Source organism: Dipteris shenzhenensis, chromosome 25 (genome assembly GCF_047967505.1).
Source record: "Dipteris shenzhenensis isolate YYH24624 ecotype China chromosome 25, Dip_SZ_1.0, whole genome shotgun sequence".
Classification (NCBI taxonomy): Eukaryota; Viridiplantae; Streptophyta; class Polypodiopsida; order Gleicheniales; family Dipteridaceae; genus Dipteris; species Dipteris shenzhenensis.
The window spans coordinates 23,277,007-23,282,644 of NC_141620.1; positions in this window are offsets into that span (position 1 = coordinate 23,277,007).

The window sequence follows — 5,638 nt, forward strand, 5'->3', positions numbered from 1 at the left end:
AAGATTATACTCAATTTAAAATCATTCATTCACATTCTATTGAAAGAATATTACATATTCATTCAAAAGAAAGTGTAAGAATGAGTAATAAGAATAGAGAGACATGGATTCATTTTTATTCAAAGAATATACTCAAATTGAAAATCATTCATTCACATTCTATTGAAAGAATATTCAAAAGAAAGTGTAAGAATAAGACAAGTGTTCTAATAACCTTAAAACTTTAAATTCATACACCTTTAAAACTCTTTGTATTCTTTCACATTCTATTGAAAGAATGTTAAATATTCATTCAAAGAAAGTATGAGAATACAAACACAAAATAAAATCATATTTCTCATAAGAGATCTAAGGAACTCAACAAGGAGATCCTATAACTCCCACAAACAAATTTCATAGACACAAAACAAGCACATACGTAAAAAATGTGATGTATCACTGCTTTTTTACCCGATTTTTTTCTTCATTCGAATCATTCGAGCGATTTTCCCACATTTTTCAAATCATGAATTCGGATTTTTCTACTTAGGCTGCCGCATGAGCAGCACTGAATATTTCATAACTACAAAAAAAATTCATGTCTTTGCGGATTTTCTTTCTTAGGCCTACAATGAATCAGGTTGTGAGATACTTATCATTAGGGTCACATTTGGCAATCAAGCATTTTATCTTACCCAGGTACGTGCATACATCTGCTTGCCGACCTTGTTCGAGCTTGCTTAGTTGGAGAGTGGGATCATCTTGTAGTCTCTCTATTTGAAAGTGCCTCTTGAATTCGATTTGCAGCGTGCCCAATGTGGTTCTTTATTTCACTAGGAGGTCTGGGTACCATTCTGAGGCTTCATCGGTTAAGGCCATGGGGAATAAGGTAACCTTGGTTTCATTGGATTGATCTCCACCACCTCAGCATGCGGCATCAAAATGTTGGAGGAATCGGGTTGGATCGCCCCTACCATTGTATTTGGGAAGTTCTAGTTTGCCCAAGGGGCATCTACCTTGATTGTTATTGTTGTTGTAGCCAAAATTGTTGCAAGGGTTAAAGAAATTGTTCCCATCTTCTTCGAGTTCAAGGTCACCATTATCGTGATGGTGCTCTACCATGTCATGTTGTGGAGGCATCAAAGGAATTGACTGAATTTTAGGGGGGGAATTCGGGGCATAGCGTTGTCGGAGGCGTTGGTTGGCGTGTAGTTGCATGCAGATTTGGCGAGAGGTGGAATGGGTGTCTCTTCCGCATGTGCAAGTGGTGATGTAGGTGTGTTAGGGGGGTTAGAGATGCGTTAGTGTTGTAGGGACCGTCATGTTAATAATGTTCCTAGGATTGTCCCATGTGAGTAGGGAAATGTGCTGGTGTAGACAGATCGTCAATCGGAGGTCACGGCGAAAATTTATGAGCGAATTAGTGCAAAAAGGAGCCTACATAGGGGCACAAATTAACAAGTTCTAGTATGCCGAAATGGTGTGCAATGGGCTGGAAAAATGCCCTGTATTGTGGTGTTTACGTGTGTGAAACGGCAGTTCAAACTGGGTTCAATTTGGCTACCAAACCGACGAGTCACGAAGGGTTAAATTAGGTGTAAAATGTGGCCCTTTTGGTGGTTGGGGAGGGGGGGGCCTTTGGTCCTTAGGCTAGAGTGAATGGACTTGAATCATAAGAACCATAATTGAGTTAGAGTAACTGCTACTCAATTCACTTACTCTAACCTAACTGATTGGGGCTAACCAATCGTAGTTAACTACAATTAGTACTAACTTAACCTAAGACTAATTGAAACTAACCTAGGGTTAAGCTTACCTAGCACGAGGCAACTAACCTAACCTGAATGTAAAACTAATCTAAGCTAAACTAACCAAAGATAATGCTAACCTATCCTAGGTTAGGACTAACCTACCTAGGCTTAGTTTAGGTTTTTTTTTTTTGAGGGAGGGGGGCGTGCGCTGGCGGGTGGGGGTTTTGGAGGAGGTGGAAAGGGGCATGAGGGGAGGTGGGAGTCGAGGGGGAATGGGATGAGGGGAGGTGGAGGGGGTGGGTGTGAAGGGGAGAGGAGGGGGTAGTGGCCCATGCATGGGTGGAGGGCGAAGCGGAGGCTGGTAGTAGCTCGAATGGTCCGCAAGTTATAGAACCATAAGGTCCACCCACACACTCGTATTCTCCTTCGATGGATGCAAGAGCAGGTCCACCGATGCCTTCACGCATCAGAGACTCCACCCGTGAACCAATGTGTTCGTTCGCTCCATCTTCCTGGTCGCCTCTTTGTGGGAGCGAAGGTCTGAGGTTCCTTCTTGAGCTCGACCATTATGCTCAACCTTCGCGCTTGCTCATTGACTAACGTCGCGTGCAGAGATGTGAGCTTGGCTTTGTAAGGTGATGACGGTCCATGATAGTTGGACCTAGTCGTCGATCTTTCGGGCGTCCACACATCTTCCCTGGATCGACTAGGAGGGTCTTTCAAAGCCGTGGCACACTGCCATGTGTTGCCCGTCAAGTGGCCACGAGAGCAACGTGCTCCACTTGGACTTCCCATGCTGTCAATGACGTGTGTCGTTTGTGGCCTTTATTCCCCTCCGGGTCCCATCCAGGTCTGTCAATGTGGGCGGATCCGCCTCGTATTTTGAACTGGTGTTCTCGCCCAATCAACGCTCGCCCGCCGCAAATCCTGGTGCTGGGCTCCATCCGTTGGCGCCCATGCCAACCGTTGATAGTCACCTCTGCTTGCTCTACGGTCCTGTAAGGGACTGCCATTTATTTGTTCACTTCATGGGGTGCACGTGCCCCTATGCCGTGCTTCTGTTATCTCCACGTGGACCTTTGCCTGCATGGCCATTTGTTGCGCTCCTCTAATGGCTCTACGCCTGCATACGCGAGTTCTGGTGCACCACATGGCTACCACCGCCTTACACAGTGCTGATGTGGCCGACAGGGTCCCTGCGTGGCCATGCCACGTGTTCTGATGGGGGCACAATGTGCTCCTGATGCAACCACCACGCGTCTACTGCTGGTAAGTCAAAGCCATCGGCCGTTGCCTTTATGCTGGCGGGTTCAAATCCTGGCCGTGGGACTGTGAGAGAGATACAAGGGCCCAGGTGCCCTGTGGATCCTCCTTGTCACAACAGGCCTTCCTGTGACACTCCCCCGTCAAGGGAAGGGATGGCCGATGTTACAGTCGATGACGGTCTTCTGGAAACCCCACAGCGACGCTTCGTTCCTCCATGAGTTGGACGTCGAAGGCTGATCAACCCATTTGCACAAGTAAATGCGGTTCGCACCGAACTAGTTCGGCATGTCTCGGTGCATTAGGATGGCCTCGAGTTCCTCTGCTTCTCCCCTGTCCACGATAAGGGCAGGACCTCTAGCTCGTAAGCCAACTGGCCTATCCGTCGTGTGATGGCGAACGGCCCATCATACCGTCGCGCTAGTCGATGGGTGATCTCGCTGGGACAGAAGATTACCTCAGACACTAAATCACCTTCTTGATATCCTTGGGGCCTATGCTTAGCATCGTAGTATTTCTTCATTCGCTTCTATGCCTTCTCTAGTCTCTTCCGAGCTTCTGCTCGTCTCTGCACCCAAGCTTGATGAAATGAACCTCCTACTGGGGCCATATCTGCACTGGAGGTCAATACAGCCGCTTCACCTGAGGCTAGGGGTTGGTACCCGTAAGCAAGCTCAAATGGAGAGAAACCCGTGGATGAGTGCTGCCAAGCGTTGTAGGCGAATTCTGCAACATCCACATACGCCACCCAATCCACTTAGTCTCCTCGTACTTAGTGTCTGAGGTAATCTTCTGCTAGCTGATTGACCCGTTCGGTCTGGCCATCTGCTTGGGCGTGGTATACGCTCGTGAATCGTAGTGTGGTGCCACATAATGCAAATAGGGTTTGCCAAAAAGCTCATGTGAACCGTCCATCTCTGTCTGAGATGATCTCCCTAGGCAACCCGTGATTCTTCACGACATGTTTGAAGAACAATATGGCCGTCTCTTCTGCGTCACAAGGGGCTTTGAACGGAATAAAGTGAACAAACTTCGTCATCCTACACACCATGACAAGTAAGCATGTGTATCCTTTTGAATCTGGCAAGCACATTATAAAATCCATAGGCACACTCTCCCACGGCCTCTCAGGGATAGGGAGTGGCTGGAGCAAACCCGCCGCTGGTTTTCTTCTATCTGCCTTATCTTGAGAACAAGTCACACATGTTCTTACATACGAGTCAAAGTCTCTTTCCATCAAGGGCCACCAAAAGCTCCTTGAGAGTAGGCTCAAGGTCTTTTCTTGGCCTGGGTGTCCAGCCCAAGGAGTGCAGTGATGCTCCTTCATGATCCGCCTCGTTAGACCTCCTGCCGCTGGAACATAGGCTCTCTTTTGCTTGTAGAAGATGATTCCATCTCGTATCTCCACATGTGCTTTCTTGGAGCCTTTTTGCAGCATGCGCTTGGCAAGGGCATCCTTCTTTATAACCTTGCTTGATCTCTTCTATGAGAGTAGCTCCCTGCAACAGTTGAAGAGTAGACAAGTATGGCCTTTTAGATAAGGCATCCGCCACCGTGTTCTCCTTCCCAGGCTTGTATTTAATGTCAAAATCAAAGCTTGCAAGAAAATCTTGCCACCTAGCTTGCTTTGGGCTAAGCTTAGGCTGACTTACAAAGTATGAAGTAGTGCATTATCAGTAAACATGGAAGTGTTTACCCATTAGATAGTGCTTCCACATCCTTAAACAGTGAATGACGGCTGTCATTTCTTTATCATGGGTTGGATACCTCGTTTCTCTTTCAATAAACTTCCTGCTCTCAAAAGCCACTGGATGGCCGTCTTGAAGAAGTACTCCCCCAATTTCCAAATCAGAAGCATCTGTTTTGTACTTCCAACGGCTTAGAGAAATCGGGTTGAACCAAGACTGGTTCACTGCTCACCGCATCCTTGAGATCTTGAAACACTTTGTCATGCTTGGCTGTCCATTTCCAAGCAACATCTTTTCGTGTGAGGTGAGTCAAAGGGGCTGTAATGTTGAGTACATTTCTATAAACCCTCTGTAGAATGATGCTAAGCCATTGAAGGCTCGAATGTCATGGACTATCCTTGGGGTCGGCCAATCTGTAATTGCCTTCACCTTTGCCTCGTCCATTATTATGCAACCTTCAGCTACCTTGAAGCCAAGGTAGTCTCTTAGAGCAAAGCCGCATTTGCTTGCCTTTAGATACAGTTTGTTCTCTCTAAGGTGCGTGAAAACAATCCTTAAGTGCTGTAGATGCTCTTCAAGTGTCCGAGAGTAGATGAGGATATCATCAAGATATAGCACCACAAAATCATTCAAGGAGTCTCTGAAATTTTTTGTCATTAGAGTGGAGAAGGTAGCTGGAGCATTGGCCAGCCCGAAGGTGAGGACTAACCAATCATAAGACCCGTACTTTGTCTTTTCTATGTCTTCCTCAGCCACTCTAATATGATGGTACCTCGATCTCAAATTGATTTTGTTGAAATAGCGAGCATGGACCAAAGAGTCGAACAATTCCCTCATATTTGGAAGAGGGTATTTGTTTTTGACAGTCACTTTATTCAAGGCTCTATAGTCCACACAAAGCGTTAAGTCTACATCTTTCTTCTTCACAAAAAGAACCGGCGCTCCATAAGGGCTCTT